The sequence below is a fragment of the Prunus avium genome, chromosome 2 (assembly GCF_965620075.1).
Source record: "Prunus avium chromosome 2, drPruAviu1.hap1.1, whole genome shotgun sequence".
In the NCBI taxonomy this organism is placed as follows: domain Eukaryota; kingdom Viridiplantae; phylum Streptophyta; class Magnoliopsida; order Rosales; family Rosaceae; genus Prunus; species Prunus avium.
Genome location: NC_142285.1, coordinates 34822365 through 34839057, shown reverse-complemented (window position 1 = coordinate 34839057; position 16693 = coordinate 34822365). Strand labels below are relative to the sequence as shown.

Genomic DNA, 16693 nt, shown 5'->3' with positions numbered 1-16693 from the left:
TAATACATCATATAACTGATCATTTGTCCCGTTCGTACTTAAAATGTGTTCCAACTATTAAAAAAAAACAAAAAAAGTAGTTTAAGATGGAGAGGAGGCTTCCAATTCAGAGAGGTTGAATTCAACACAACCAGCTAATTTTGTAAAAGAAAAAAAAAATGACACTTCTGACATTACTCCTTGTTTTATGGGAGCATTTTTGCTCACCACTTTAACTATAAGTGTACCCTCACCACCATCCTCAATGCTTGACACGTGTCCATAGGTATAATCATGATTCCGTAAATACAAAGCAAAAGTTAACTATGGTTATGTCTATGGACACTTGTCAAGCATTGAGGATGGTGATGAGGGTACACCTATGATTAAAGTGGTGAGCAAAAATGCTGGAAATATCTTCCTCAGATCAGAGGCAATGTAAAAAAATATGGAAATATCTTCCTGCGCATCTTAATGGTTGTGTCTCAAATGAATTGGACAATTTATTCTTCTCAAAAAGACAATTAATTGCAACTTCATTGTGACCACTCCTTCTACTAACCCTTGTAAAATGCAGGTGACCATTCAAAATCAAGACAGTACACACACACATGACACATCTACTGATATATAAACAAGTTCACTCTTTTGGCAAATCCCATTTGAGCAAAAACATAACATATCATGGCGAAAGATCATCTCCAGGTTGTGATGCTTCCATGGTCTGCCTTTGGCCATATGATGCCTTATTTCCAGCTCTCCATAGCCTTGGCCAAAGCCAAAGTTCATGTCTTTTTCATATCCACACCAAGAAACATCCAAAGGCTCCCCAAAATCTCATCTGATTTAGAGCCTTTTGTGCATTTAGTCCCTATCTCATTTCCTCCCTTGGACCCTGGCTTCTTGCCAGAAGGTGCTGAGGCATCTGTGGATGTACCCTTTGAAAAAATTGACAACTTGAAGGCTGCATATGATCTGCTGCAGCAACCCATCAAGCACTTCATTGGGGAGCATTTGCCTGATTGGATTATAACTGATTCTTTTGCTCATTGGGTGGTTGATATTGGTAACGAGTTTGGTGTTCCAGTTGGGTATTTCTCTCCTTTCTCTGCTGCTACCAGTGTCTTCTTTGGCTCACCAGAAAATCTCTTGGGTACAAAGAGAAATCATGCTCTGCCAACACCAGAAAGCCTAACAGCACCCCCAGATTGGGTTCCTTTTCCTTCAAAGGTGGCATACAGAGACTATGAGGCTGTTTATGTGCCAAGGGGATTTTTTGGATCACATAATGGAGAAATAAGTGGTGCTGGGAGGCTTGCCAAAGTTGTTTCAGGAAGTCAAGTTTTAGCAATTAGAACTTGCAATGAGGTTGAAGGAGACTACTTAGAAGTGTACAAGAAAATCACTGGCAAGCCTGTTTTCTCCACAGGTTTGCTTCCTCCAGAGCAACCTCCAAAGAGGGCAAAAGGAGAAATTACCACTGATGATGGGATCTTTGACTGGCTTGACAAGCAAAAACCCAAGTCAGTTGTGTTTGTAGGGTTTGGGAGTGAGTGTAAGCTGAGCAAAGAGCAAGCCTTTGAGATTGCTCATGGGCTGGAGCTATCAAAACTTCCATTTCTCTGGGCACTATCCAACTGGGCAAATAGTGATGCAGATGCTTTGCCTGAGGGTTTTGCTGACAGGACATCGGAGAAAGGGCTTGTTTGCTTTGGATGGGTGCCCCAGTTTGAAATTTTGGGGCACCCATCAATTGGGGGGTCTCTGTTTCACTCTGGATGGGGCTCTGTAATTGAAACTCTGCAATTTGGGCATGTTCTTGTTGTGCTGCCACTCATTATTGATCAGCCTTTGAATGCAAGGCTTCTGGAGGAGAAGGGTCTGGCTGTTGAAGTGAAACGCAAGGAAGATGGGTCGTTTAGCAGAGATGAGATAGCCAAAACACTCAGGCATGCAATGGTGGAAGAGGAAGGAGAGCAGCTCAGAAGCAATGCAAGAAAAGCTGCAGCTGTTTTTGGAGATCACAAGCTGCACCAGGACCATTACATTGGCCAGTTTGTCCAGTTTCTGAAAAATAATGTTGCAAAAAGATCATCCTAGATCTTCCCTGTTAGATTGGCAAAATAACCCAAGAATGGAAACCGAACTTTCAGGGCATTTCAGAGAATTTGTTCATGAATTTCTGTTCTTGATCTTCGTTATTGTTATTATTGCATGTCATGCGTTTGAATAAAATTTATCACGAGAGTGATGTTTCTGGTTGGTATTATTATATTAGCGTTTGAATAAATTGAAAACTCCCCTTATGTATTGTTTCAATTACCCACATGCGTATACTCAATTATCTTCTCCTTTTAAATGACATTGCTTCACCTGCCCCACCCTATCCTCTCCTCCCTCGTCACCCACGTGTTTAGCAGTTGCCAACTTGCCGTTGTCCACCGCTATTCACCAATAATCACTATATTCAGATTATACAGAAATATATGCTTGCCGGAAGATCTTGATGACACTGGTGATTGATACAATACATAAAGTGAGTTTTTAACTGAATACAATTTTGCTGATGTGGTTTAATCTTAGCCAAAAGATTAATCAAATGGTTAAAATTCCTTTAAATACGTATAAATACACCGAAACTAAATGTAGAGGTTCGGGATCCGTTATAATAAGTATTTTATGAATTAATACAATATCTCAAAGTATAAAATCCTCGTCCATTTATTTATTACATCATGTGAAATTATTCTAATATTGTACAATAATTTCTCATGCATCGATTAAATCACGTGCCATTAATTTGATACCTTACAATTATTTATCATCAGGAGTAATATACATTACATTTCCCCTCACCCGGAAAAAAAAAAAGCAATATACTAAACTGACATGAATTTAGAAATTTTGTGGTAGAAAACTAATTGTCGCCAACGCAACAAGGTCTAGTCCAATGGAAAATGAACTTGAATTGCAAAGCAGTGATTTTAGGTTCAAACCATCATGATACCCTAGGAGTGTGTGTGAGAAAATCCATCTCCATTTTTCTGACTTTTCTAACTTTACCTTAGAAGTATGCTAAATTAGATTTTTATAAGATAACATTTTTTTGATACAAATAATAGTCTACTTTAATCTAATCTAAACTACAGGAAGGGAGATTCAAACTTGGGTATAGAATGGGGAGCACATCCACCATAATGAACTTAACTAAGCTCATGTCTGCCCCACATGATACGATGTGTTCGGAAAAGATGTGGCAATTCTACCGTGCAAAACTTTATTTGGTTGCATGGATGGGCCTTTTATGCTCAATAATAGTTGGGGGTTAGAAACGACAGAAGAAATAATGAATACTCGTCCACCAGCCAACCCTGGTAGCTACCATTCCGGTGTTGAAAGTGTTGACTGTCTGATGGGTTGGCTTGGTGAGAAAAAACTTATCCTTTCGTTGCCCTTTTTTTTCTCTCTCTCTCTCTCTCTCGATGTCATTTATAGGACATAGAAATTGGAAGAACAGAGGCAATGCAACGAGGATAGGAAAGTCTTACTCGTAGCTTGAGTGGTGATGTTTGGTATTTGGATTTTCTTTTTCTATAGCACTTCTTGGTTTTTTAAACCCTTTTAAACCCTAAACTATAGTTTAAGTTCAAAATCAAACAATATCCAGCAAAACAGAGAATCCAAATTCATCCATTTCTTGATCTATGGCAATCCCAAGAAACATCCATATAATTGAGAAAATCCACTACTTGAAAGTATCTTATGATCCACTAGTTACAGAATAAAATAAATATAAAAATTTAATGCCCCTCATAGTGCTTTCTCTGTCCTCTCCAAAGCCACAAATGCTTTCCTTGGGACCGCAAGGTTTATTGTTGGTGCTGGCATGCAGTTGAATGCAAAAATGTTTATTTTAATTTCATGTGGATGTGCTTCATGTAGGAGCTAACAGAAACTCAAAGGGAGAGAGAGAGAGAGAGAGAGAGACTTGTAAAATAACCCACAATTATTATTTCAGACAGAAACATCCAACTTTCTAGACAGATTTTAGATCACAAGATGCACTAAAAATACTAGAATGGCAATAACCCGAGTTCCAGAATCTCAAAGTACGAAGATATCCACCTCCACAATGCTTATGATCTGAAACTAATTTGGGTAACATGCTAGATTTATTAGATAAAAATAATAATGAGCTTCTAAAATGACCTTCTTGTGACATTATTTTTAAGGTCTTGGTGCAGCTTGTGATCTCCAAAAACTTTCGCAGCTTTCCTTGCATTGCTTCTGAGTTTCTCTCCTTCTTCTGCCACCATTGCATGTCTCAGTGTTTTGGCTGTATCATCTTTGCAAAACGACCCATCTTCTGTGCGTTTTACTTCAACAGCCAGATCCTTCTCCACCAGAAGCCTTGCGTTCAAAGGCTGATCAATAATGAATGGCAAAACAACAAGAACATGCCCAAATTGCAGAGTTTCAATTACAGAGCCCCATCCAGAGTGAAACAGAGACCCCCCAACTGATGGGTGCCCCAAAATTTCCATTTGGGCCACCCATCCAAAAGAAACAAGCCCTTTCTTTGTGTACGGTCAGCAAAACCCAGAGGCCGAGCATCTGCTTCACTATCAGCCCTATTGGGTTTTCTAAGTGTTGAACCAAAAAAATTCACACACAAAAAAAGGTCATTTGTTAGAAAAACAAAATGCATGGATTGTCTTTGGTTATGTGCCACGTCCAGCAAGCCTCAAATTGAAGGCAGAAACATAGCACAAGTGAAGCACAATTCCTCAGCTAAATTACAAGTGATTTTTTACACATATATGATATATCCTGTGGGCATTTCAAATTGCATGGCCAAAAGATATGCAATTCAAAAGTGGTGTGCTTCAACAAATCTCCTCACTCCTTTGCAGCTTGATAATCCATATATAAGAAAAGAGTTAAAAAAAAAGGGAAGTTTGACCAACCAATGAAAACTCTCAAGAGAGGTTGGCGGTTCCTGTTTTGGTGGAGCTGATTATTGAATGAAGAATCCTTCACAAAAGAGATCTCTCACGCCTAACCTAGAAAAGCACGGGTACAGGAACAAAAAAATGGGGAGGATCAGCCGGCAGGCTGCAGAGATACAAAAAAAGATAAAAGGAGAAGCCGCAAGGCTTGCGGAAGAATGGAGCACAATCGTGCTGAAGAAAAACAGACAACGGCAATCAAAGATACATTTTGCATCTACAACAAAGCTCCTCTCTTGAGTTCATCCAAGCTTGGCTATAAAATGCTTGGGTACAAATGCATGGCAATCCATGTTGGGTGGCAACTCGCAAATCAATAATGCTCTGCCGAGCGAACCTTCATGCTTAGGTATAAAATTCGCAAATCAAACAAATGGATGGTAATCCATGTTGGGTGGCAACCCACAAATCAATAATTCTCTGCCAAGCAAATTTCCATGCTCTGCCGAGCGAACCTCCATGTTCTTCCAAGCGAAGGTTTGAAACCAAGGCTTTTTCAAGTCCCTCACATCACTTTTGGTGCCAGCAACAAATGAAAGCAAAGTGTCTAGGCATTTGTGCCCCCTTTGTGTTCCAAGGGACAAAGACGTGAGTTCACTGCTTGTAGCACCAAGCTAAGCAAGTGCACAAGAGTGTCAACGAATGTTCACGAGAATTAAATCAATTGATGGTCAAAGAGGCTCAATAAAATGCTGATGACATTCGAGTCTATCTACCTCAATTCTCAAATGCAAGATGGCAACCAAACACACCCACAAAAACCCAACAAGAAATATGGGAATTAATCACGGGCAAGGAAGCTATTCAGAAAGGAGTGCCAAGCCACTCAACCATGCCATGACGGTGACTCCAATCCAAGTAAATGATTGGTCATGCTCTGAACATCAAGCTCACTCTCAAAAGATACCAAAGGAGCATCAATATGGATTAACGGGTTTGTCAATCACAAGAACCCATTAATACCAAATCCTCCAAATCGTGCGTGGATACAAATGCATGTATCAATGATCAAATTAAATTAGTGTGTTCATTAAAATTGCCCATTAGTTTAATTTTTGGACATTAACAATAAGAAAACGAAATAAAACCATCCAATCTTTCCCATGGGTCATCTACCTAAGAAAATCTTAACATCTTCAAATTGTCTCAAAGACACAATTTCTAAATTAGTGAGCCACACTTACCCATTAATTTCTAAATTTCCGAACTATGTTAGTTTGATTCCTTCGAAATGGTACGTCGGCAATCTAGAGACTCATTCTAGATGCAACCGCCCAAATCTTAAATCCAAACAGAAACCCTGGTTTATTCTTAACCAAATTCGCCCCAAACACAATTCCATATCGAATCCTTGGTTTATTCAGCTACATTCTCTCAAACACTTCTCAATACAATTTCAACCAAATTTTCCTTGCAATGAGTCATTTATCCATTGTGATTCTTTGAACTACGAGTGGCTTGATTCCCACGAGGGATATGTAGGCACCCTAAGGTTGGACTTAGGAGCAACTGCAAAACCAAACACACATGTTCTGTTTCTTTACGATGGAATCAAAAGGTGTTCTCTTGAAACAAGAGATTGTAATTAAGAGACATTGCGTCTCGAATGGGTCAAATCTAAAATAATAAAATCCTATTATTTAAATAATTATGATAAAATTGAAAACTCAGTATCCTGCAGTGCATGAAGATCAAATAAAAGTGGATATCAGATTGTATTAGACCCTCCAAAAGCATTAGCTCCCAAGACAAACCACAGAGATGAAACACTGGATTTAAACAAAGCCATCCGAACCCAAAAAAGTAAAACCGAAACGCGAATTGGAATCAGACTGATGAGACACCCAGATGATGATATAAGTCAAAGACCCAGAAATCTACCTTGAAAAACAAAGCCTTGGAATTAAAACATGCAAGATTCTGAAAATTATATCAAAAGGAAAAAAGAAGAGCTTTTCTTGCCTGTAATCTTCACAAGCCTCAACCACCAGTCTTATCTGCTCAAGATGATTTATTTACAACTGGTAAAGAATCCAAGTGGATTGATTATAAGAGAGAGAGAGAGAGAGAGAGAGAGAGAGAGAGAGAGAGAGAGAGAAGGGGAGGAGGTTATGCAATGAACGTGTTAGTGGAGGGTCACTATCACACTTACCTATGGCCAAAGGCTACGGAAAGTTGAAAGAAAGGCATCATATGGCCAAAGACAGACCATGGATGGAAGCATATAGCCAATTGTATCGGCTATATGTTTAAAGTTCTGAATATTGTTAGGCAAATGAAATCATATAACCTACACAATTGGACAATACTTGGATCCTGTCTAAGCATGATCCTCTTCTTAACTTAATATAGACAAATAAAACATGTATAGAGACACTCCTTTTTAAAGAACCTAAACAATTTACCCAAACACCTAAAAAAAATACTTCTTTTAAGCAAAATACGAAAAAGAAAGAAAAAGGTAAATACATGTTTCTCACCAAAATGCATCTGTTTGTTTTTTTTGGGCTAACGATATTTTACCCACTACATGTGTTTGGAGTCATTATCGAAATGAATCTTGAAATTTCGATTTTATCAATATGAAATTCAATGTTGTTAAATCTAATAAACTAGACTAATTCATATTTGCAGCCCAGAACATCCGAAAAGCTAATATAGAGGCTAAAAACAGTAACAAGTCACACGATTATGTTATATTCACTCACTAGAGAGGAGAGCCTTCAATTCTTGAGATGTTCTTGTAAACTTTATTGATTGCATATAAGTAGAATATATATCTTTGGTTTGTCATAGAAATTGTTGAAATATCAAGAACATATACAAGAGCTCTTCCATAGAAGGTCCCTACTCCTTCTGAAACTTCTTCCTAAAATTCTTCGGCTGCAACAACCTCTACTAATCATGAAGTTTCGTAGAACTCCCCTCACCAACCTTCTCGGGACTGAAAGCATCCAAATCATCTTCCTTAGCAGGAGTGTTAACCTCCATATCCTTAGCATTTCCAGTTTCAGCAACCTGAGCCTTGGCTTTCAAAATAATAGGACAAGTATCCCTACTATGCCCATAGCTGCCACATTCAAAGCAAACCAACTTAATCCCTTTATAAACACCACCATAAGATCGACCAGCAAATTCAATGAAGGGAATAAGAGGCTTCGACAAATCAAGTTCAACACATATTCGTGCAAATTTACCTCTAGCTTGACTCATATTAATTAGGAATCCCTCTAGTTCATATTAATTAGGAATCCATGTAGTCCATCTATGTAACTTAAAACACTTATACAAAGATTACGGGCCAAGTAGTAATTGAGTCCTTAATCAAATATTGAGCCCAAGAAGACCACTTTTAAGTAGGGAATTATAATAATCCAACATCTTACGGTTCTTATACGTAAATTGTATGGATAAGATGTGTTGTCTAAAATAAAAAAACACGGAATTCTATAATGAGGCCTACATGGACCTTAAAAGTAGACCACACATCTCCCAAAAAGTGTATTTGATAGTGAAAAATTTGACAAAATCCAAGTAATCTAACGGCTAAAACTAGGTCCTAACTTGAAGACCATATATACGGAACTTAGTATAGAACGACTCAAAAAACACATGGAAAAGATGTGGCAATTGTACGGTTCAAAACTTTATTTTGTTGCATGGGTGGCCTTTTATTCTCAATAATAATTTGGGGTTAGATTTTGTTGAATTGCATGGCTGGGCCTTCATCCTCAAGAATTGAAGGGAGTAGTTGGAAATGATAGATCTTTTTTGTTGTTTGGTCGAACGTCGGAAATGATAGATCAAAATCAAACAATGATGACAGTTATCCTTCTTGGGCTTTGTCTGTTCTGTCCAAAGCCGCACAAATGCTTCCTTGGGACCGCAAGGTTTATTGTTGGTGACATGCAATTGAATGCAAAAAATGTTGGCTTTTTATCACAAAACATCCCTGACGTTTGCGAAACTATCAGATTGCATCCTTAAATTTTTTTTTAATCACTCATGGTCCCTAATGTTAATATAGGTGCTCTTAAATAGTCCATCTGTCAAAAAATCTGTTAAATCCAGGGATATAATCGTCAAATCAATCCAAAATCATAAAAATAAAAATAAAAAATTAAATTTCCTTCCCTTTTCTCTTTCCTTCTTCTTCTTTCTCTTTCTTTTCTTCTTCTTCTTTCTCTCCGCCAGATTCCTCATCTCTTCTCTCTCTGTTTCTCTCCTTTTTACGTATAAAATAAAGATGTCCCCAGCCAAATAGACATCTCTAGACTAGTTCTGTCCAACTCTCAAACAGTTAAAGCTTTGCCTCTTCTTCTCTGTCACTGTAAGTTGTGAGAGCCTTGAACTTCAAATCCATCTAAGCTTTTGAATTTGCTCTAAAGAAACAGCAACAAGATCTGCATATTTACTCTGCATGAGGAGCCCTGCATACAAACACAACCGGCCATTTTTCCTCATCTCTTCGCTCGTATTGTGAGAATAATTGTATATATTTGAAGTTTTGCTAATTGGAAGAGGTGTTTGTGGTGGATCGAGTTCATGTGCGGCCAGCTCGAGCCGAAAAAATTTCAATGGCAATTTGCAGTCAGAGGCGCTAGCGGAACTGAATTCGAGGGTGGGATTTATCATGGGCGTGTCCTATTTCCGAGGAAATACCCATTTAAGCCTCCTTCAATCATACCTTTGACAGAAAATGGTGATTTCAAAACCCATATCAAGATCTGTTTGCGACTGGATAAATGGCAGCCATAATGTAAGGTGCGAGATGTTTTGGTTGATTTCATTCATTCAATGCCCACCTACCCAGATGATGAAGTGTGTTCATTAAAATGCAGTAAGGAAGAAAGGCGTGCCTGGCCATCAAATCGCGTGCAGCAGCCACAAAAGATAGCACTTTTGACTTTGAACGTGAGGGAAGGGAAATAAAATATATATATTTTATAATTTTGGATTGATTTGACGATTATATCTCTGGATTTAACAGATTTTTTGACTGAGGGACTATTTAAGAGCACCTATATTAACGTTAGGGATCATGAGTGATACAAAAAAACTTTAAGGATGCAATCTGATAGTTTTGCAAACGTTAGGGACGTTTTGTGATAAAAATGTTTATTTTTTTATGTGGATGTGCTTCATGTAGGAGCTAACAGAAACTCAAAGGGAGAGAGAGACTTGTAAAACATCTCACAATTATTATTTCAGACATAGTCATGAACTCACAAGCAACAGAAACATTAAACTTTCTAGACAGATTTTAGATCACAAGATGCACTAAAAATACTAGAATGGCAATAACCCAAGTTCCAGAATCTCAAAGTATGGAGATATCCACCTCCACAATGCTTATGATCTGAAACTAATTTAGGTAACATTCTAGATTTATTAGATAAAAATAATAATGAGCTTCTAAAATGACCTTCTTGTGACATTATTTTTAAGGTAATGGACAAATTGGCCAAAGTAGTGGTCTTGGTGCAGCTTGTGATCTCCAAAAACTTTGGCAGCTTTCCTTGCATTGCTTCTTAGTTTCTCTCCTTCCTCTGCCACCATTGCATGTCTCAGTGTTTTGGCTATATCATCTTTGCAAAACGACTCATCTTCTCTGCGTTTTACTTCAACAGCCAGATCCTTCTCCACCAGAAGCCTTGCGTTCAAAGGCTGATCAATAATGAATGGCAAAACAACAAGAACATGCCCAAATTGCAGAGTTTCAATTACTGAGCCCCATCCAGAGTGAAACAGAGACCCCCCAACTGATGGGTGCCCCAAAATTTCCATCTGGGGCACCCATCCCAAGCAAACAAGCCCTTTCTCTGATGTGCGCTCAACAAAACCAGGAGGCAAAGCATCAGCTTCACTGTTAGCCCAGTTGGGTTTTCTAAGTGCCCAGAGAAATGGAAGCTCTGATAGCTCAAGCCCATGAGCAATTTCAAAGACTCGTTCTTTGCTCAGCTTACACTCAGATCCAAACCCAACAAACACAACTGACTTGGGTTTTTGTTTATCAAGCCAGTCAAAGATCACATTGTTTGGTGACCCATCAGAACTGATTTCCCTTTTGGCAGATGGCTGCTCCGGTGGAAGCAAACCTGTGGGAATCACAAGCTTTCCAATTTTGTTCTTGTATGCCTCTAAGTATTCTCCTTCAAACTCATTGCAACTGCGCATGGCTACAGCTTGACATGCTAATAAAATCTTGTTATGCCTGTCAGAATCACTTATCCCAGAATCATTTAGTTCATAAAAGCCTGCATGCATATCAACTGCCTCATGCTTCCGATATGCTATAGTTGACCGAAAAGTCCCGAAATCCCGCGGTGATGTGAGGCTTTCTGGTGATGGCAGAACATCATGATCTGTATTAGCTTTGGAGATATTTTCTAATGAAGTAAGGAAAACACATGTAGCTGCACAGAAAACAGAGAAGTACACAAGTGGAACACCAAACTCTTTCCCAATCTCTACAGCCCAGTGAGCAGAAAAATCAACTATTATCCAATCAGGCAATTGATCCCCAATGAATTGCTTGATGGGTTGTTGCAGGAGGTCATATGCAATCTTCAAGTTGTCCATTTTTTCAAAGGGTATGTCCACAGTTGCCTCAGCACCTTCTGGCAAGAACCCAGAAGCCAAAGCAGGAAATGGGATGGAGACTAGATGTATAAAGGGTTGCAAATCAGGTGAGATTTTGGGGAGCCTTTGGATGTTTTTCGGGGTGGATATGAAGGACACATGAACTTTGGCTTTTGCCAAGGCTATGGAAAGTTGAAAGAAAGGCATCATATGGCCAAAGGCAGACCATGGAAGCATCACAACATGAGGATGATCTTTTGCCATTGTATTATTTTCGGCTGGTATAAAATTTCATAAAAGCGTCCTTTCGGGTTCTTCATCCATCATTGACCCCAACTCCACCTTCTTCATCCATCATCAACCCTAACAACCCCACCTCCATCTTCACAAGTTTACAATACAAATCCATATCAAACAGTTTGTGATTGGTAGAAACCACATAAAAGAGAACAAACCATGCTATGAATTCAAAGGTCTGTGAAATATGTAGAACCTAATGTGCACTGACAATTCCTACAAGCCTCACTGCTTTGAAACCCAACCTGACAACACAAACACACCGCCTGAGCCACCACCGTCGTCTGCACTGTCCCAAAAACCTTGTAATTATTATGCCAAATGAAAGATCCAAGTTGAGGTCACTACACTTATACGTATAATGATCTTGCAATTTCTGCTGCTGTTGTTGGTCTTCCTCTGTGGTGGTCCCACTGCTGGCCTCTTCTATGTTGTCCTCGGGGAGATGGGGGGTTGGTTGCAAGTTGGGTTCGGATCTGGGTTTTGAGGGGGGTGGGATAAGGAGGGGGGAATGGGTTGCCAGAGAGAGGGAGAGACAGAGCGAAAGAGAGAGGAATTGGCCTTATGCTGGCTACCTTTATTTTTTGGCTTGCTATGTGATCGGTTCATAATTGTATATCATTTTGTACCCTTCTAGCTTATGATTTGGTTATGTTTTTGAGTTAAACTTGTGCTTTTAATCCTTTTTGTGTTTATCTTTCAGTTCATTGAGCTTTAGGTAATAATGAGGGCTTTGGATAGTAAATGATGCAATCCATGCATGTTAGGGCCTAATTTGGATGAATGGATGAAGAGCTTAAAGACAAACTCAATTTTGGCTACAGTCCCCTGTCAGCCCAGTTTCGTAGGTCATATTGCAAGCTTTGTTTCAGCAACCTACATAGCTCGGATGAGGCCACATTCTTCATGAAAGTTGTTCCAATGGGTGTATACTATAACATATCCGAAATTCAGTCCCATTGGATAATTGTGGAGTCTGTTACCTAGCAAACACAGAGCCATGCTCAGGATGGATTTTATCAGCGCGCAAAATGAGTTAGCAATTTGTTTTGGCCTTAACTTCCTCCTCCGACCTTGGATTGGCCCAAATGATATATGGCTGGAAAGAAGACATTCTGAACTTCAAGTTTGAGTGCTTAAAGTCTTAATTTGCTTAAGGGAAGCCCAATTCGTAAGCCCTTGAAGTTGCTGGTCATGCTGACCTCAGGATGAGCTATTATTTCTGGTTGGAAGCTTAGTCATGGTGACATGAAGATGAGCTAGGGCTGCTGGTGGGATTTATTAGTGAAGTGCATCAACCATTTCAGATTTTATAATGGAAGTGTTGTATGCATTAGTGAAGTGCATCAACCATTTCAGATTTTATAAAACAAGTGTTGTATGCATTAGCCATACTTAATTCAGATTTTCAGCTTCCTTAGGCCTATATATAGTGAGGTTTCCCAAGCTTGTAAAAACACCCCAAGGGGGGGAGCTCTCAAACACTTCTCTAGAGCTCCCTTCCCTTCTCTCCCTCAAATTCTCTTAGTTTCCTTTGTAGTTCTCAATTGTTGTAATAAGATCATTCTACTAAATTTTCTTCTCCAAATCTCTCAAACACTTCTCCCATCTCTAAAGTTCTCCAAACACTTCTCCTCCCTTCTCCAAATTTCCCAAACACATTTCCCTTCTCTTCCAAAAGTCTCCATGTCTCAAACACTTCACAAACACCTTTCTCTCCACTCCCTAAGTTCCCAAAGTCTCCAAGTTCACAAACATTCTCCATGTTCTCCAAACACTTTCTCAAACAACTCTCTACTTCTACTTTCTTCTCCAAAAAGCCTCCATGTCCTCAAACACTTTTCCCAAACACTTCTCCTTTCTTCCTCAAAGTTCTCTTAGTCTCTCTTTAATGTTTTCTTAGTTGTAATTTATTTTTCTTGTAATGTACATTCTTTCTTAAGTATTCAAGTTTGATAAGTTTCCAAGTTTCAATTATGGTTTTTGTTCTTATTCATTATGCTTATAAGTTAATATGCTAGTTTGAATGATTGATCACCATTTAGGCTTGCATGTTAGCTATCTTGGTTTGAATTAAGAGTAGACACCATGCTTTAATTCGAATTGAACTATGAATAGGAAGAGTATGTATGGACATTCGACAACAGGGATTAGATACATGCTTGGTTGTTTAAATTGTTCTTCTATGCTTAATGGGTTCCTAATGCTTAATTTTAGGTTAGACAACAAATGATCAAATTAGGGAATTAGGAACACAAGGTTATGACCACACACCATGGCTTAATCATACTTTAGCTAGAATCAATCCATTAATCTAATTGAACTTGGGAACTTATCTACTTGAGTTAGTTATTTTCTTTCTTCCTTGTTTTATTTATTTCCTTTTTTTTTCATTTCTGTTTTGTGTAGGGAAAATGAATTGGATCATTCAATCACCAATCCTCGTGGGATCGACCTCGCACTTACATATGCTATACTACCAAACGGCTCGTGCACTTGCGAGTATCACAAGTTGAGGATGCAACTGAATCCATTTTGGTGCAGCTGTATCTACGCAACAAGTTTTTGGCGCCGTTGCCGGGGATCGGTAACATTGTTTGATTCTATTTGGCTATCCTACTTTATTTTTTTTTCTTAACTGGACAATTTCTTGTTTTAAAGTTAATGACGTTAATGGACAAGTTGTGTTTGTAGTCCAACAGAAAAGGACAATTGCCCAACAAGCAAGAGAACTGGGTTTAAGTCCCAGCTTACACAACCCATTGGTGCTTGTTGCTTTGAAACATGGAATTGGATGTGTGTTGATTTTCCTTTTCATTTTAGTTTTTATTTCCTCATCCTTTTAATTCTATTTCAAGTTTTCTATGTTTGTTTTAGCAATTTTTTATAGCTCAATAATAAATGGAGAGAGATGGCAACCTCAATCATAAGAATGGGAAGTGTGGAGCAGTGGGAGAAGTCGCGACCTCCAAGTGCATCCATGCTCGACCTAATCGCTTCAAGGGGGAGCATTTCAATCCTTTCTCTTCTTTGAATTATGTTTATTTCCGTCATTGTTTTTACCTTTGGGTCCGCGTTGAGTTCTTTGTTTTTCTGTGCTGAATCCAACCATATAAAGAACGTGAAATTTGGACTTACGGTTGGAAAGTTATAGCCTAAAAACTGAACACAGGTCGAAGCTGAAAAACAGAGAAACGAATCTGTCCAAATGGTGATAAACGGGTGATAGAAAGTGCTGTTTGTTTTTTTTTCTCTTTGGTTTCTTGGTTTGTTTCTTTTAGTACAACAATTTATGTTGTTTGTTTGAATTTGTTTAGAGTACTTAGTTCATTTTCGTTTATGGTTTGTTGTTCCATTTTATCTTAATTTGTTTTTGTTTCTTATCTTAAAAATTTTATAAAAAAAAAGATTTTTCATATGAGCCGACTTATGGTAACCCCAGTGAGCACTTCCGTTAATACAGTGTCTAGGAGTTCTTTAGGCGACACCTTCGGTGTCTAAGAAGTTTGGGTTTTAAGCGGGACCATTGTGACCCCTCCAACCTTCCCGGATCCCCTGGCTGTGTTTTCTGAGGCCCTTAACTGGTCATCTGTGAGTTGCTTGTATATTGTGTGTTTTTAAATTAAGTTTTTTTTATTTTCTTTGTTTTCTTTTCTGTTGAGTCTTTGTTTTTGTTTTGTTTCTGTTTTTGTGTTGTTATGTTAGTTTATTTATTTATTTACGTGGTATGGTTAGTTAGTTTATTTATGAGTGTTAAAACACATTTTTATTTCAAACATTGCATAAAAAAAAATAAAAAAAATAAAAAAAATAAAAAAAAACAATTATAAAAAAAAAAAAAAAAACATCATCATCATCATCTTCTTCATCATCTTCTTCATCTTCTTCATCTCCATCATCATCATGGCTTGCCTCTATTTTCTCGCACTTGTAGAATCTGCAGCAGCTCCACATGGTCCTCATTTTTTCTCTGCAGTGCTTCCACGTGCCGATTGGCACAGTAGAGCCGCTTCTGCAAGTCTGCCACCATAGCCTTCAAGGAAGCTATTTCCTCGCTCATCGCGGCACACTCCCTTGTCCTCGCCAGTAATCGCATGCCCAAATTGGTAGCGGAGACCGCGTGGAGCACAGTTAAATTGTGGGACTCCTCTACCGCTGCCTTATCAGACCTCTGTGCCACATGCAGATGATCTGTCGGTGTGAGCTTGCTGCCAATCATGCCTCCCAGCAGCGCTGCTCTGTTCGGCAGTGCCTCAGAAAAGTTCGGTATTGCCTCAGTAAAGTTTGAGGCCGTGCCGTGATGATATGAAGAGTTTGGAAAGACAGTGTTTGGAGGAGCCCTTGTTTGGGCATTCGGTGGTGCAAGTGAGAGCTCAAGGTTGAGATCATCAAGGTGAGTGCATGAGGATGCCATTTGTTTTGCTTCTGAATTTTTTGATGTTTTTCCTTGAGTTTGCAGGAAGAAATGCTGGGTATCATCCGCTTGCAGAGGTGTGGTTTAAATAGACATATGTTGATGAGAGAGAGCAAACACCATTTCGGATTTCCCGGGCATGCTCGACCTAATCGCTTCAAGGGGGAGCACCTTTACTTTACTTTACTTTTTTTTTTTTCCTCCGTGTTTTCTGGTGTTTAATGTTTTTGCCCGTTACTTTCATTTTCTAGAGCTTTGTGTTTTTGCTTTTCCCTTTCGGCTATCATCTTTATCTTATTTTAGTTAGGGAAATGTGTTTTCTTTTCCGTTTGTCGTCTTTGTTTTCTTTTTCTTTTTCTTTTTCTTTCTGCAACCTTACTCTTTTAATTCCGAAACAAAATAACGAAAATAC

The 16693-nt window shown here is 38.7% G+C and overlaps 2 pseudogenes; one reads left to right on the top strand and one right to left on the bottom strand.

Annotated features, from left to right (window-relative positions):
- Positions 1 to 532: 532 nt before the first annotated feature.
- LOC110751788 (soyasaponin III rhamnosyltransferase pseudogene) lies at positions 533 to 2251 on the top strand (annotated as a pseudogene).
- Positions 2252 to 10403: 8152 nt separating this feature from the next.
- Positions 10404 to 11834, bottom strand: LOC110751862 (putative UDP-rhamnose:rhamnosyltransferase 1 pseudogene; annotated as a pseudogene).
- Positions 11835 to 16693: the final 4859 nt, after the last annotated feature.